At 19.0% G+C, this 625-nt stretch overlaps 1 protein-coding gene across 1 annotated transcript in view; it reads right to left on the bottom strand.

Moving 5' to 3' along the window:
* LOC107490537 (CASP-like protein 4D1) overlaps positions 1–625 on the bottom strand; it is a 2,701-nt gene that overhangs the window by 428 nt on the left and 1,648 nt on the right. The gene's annotated exons all lie outside the window — the stretch shown is intronic.

Below are 625 nucleotides of genomic sequence, written 5' to 3'. Positions count from 1 at the left end.
TAGTTGAATTTTATTAAGTTTAGCTGAAAAAACAAAAAACATAGTTTTCTTAAGATAACTCAAGGATTTAACCAAAAAAAAATTGTTTATATATATATATATTACCCAATAATAATACGAGTCAATAGTAAATATGAAATTAAAAGTGGTGTCATATAATTATTTCTCACTATGAATATCTAATAATAAACACGAATAATTTAATTTAGATTGTGTTATCCCTACATAGGATCGGATATGTCGTGGAGGGAGAAAATTTCTCTCATGCTAATGATAGAAGAAACTTTTAAGGTTAAACAAATTTTATTAAAAATTTATTTTTTACATATTATTATTATTATCAATATAAGTTATTGTACACAGTGACGGACCCAAAAAATTTTAAGAATGGAAGCAAAAATATATCTTAAAATAAATTTTGTTGAACATTATTAATTATATTAAAAATATAATAGAGATATAAAATTTAGAAAGAGTTCGTGAACACTTTTATTCTTAAAATACTATTTATTATATATAATTCATAAAAAATATGTTTTTATTTCTAAAATTTAAACTAAAAACATTTTAATTAAATTAAAAATAATTTTTCATCATAACTAACTTTATTTTTATGTACTTTTAT

Source organism: Arachis duranensis, chromosome 5 (assembly GCF_000817695.3).
Source record: "Arachis duranensis cultivar V14167 chromosome 5, aradu.V14167.gnm2.J7QH, whole genome shotgun sequence".
NCBI classification, from domain to species: Eukaryota; Viridiplantae; Streptophyta; class Magnoliopsida; order Fabales; family Fabaceae; genus Arachis; species Arachis duranensis.
The sequence above is the reverse complement of the archived record's forward strand: the minus strand, read 5'-3'. Positions and strand labels throughout refer to the sequence as shown.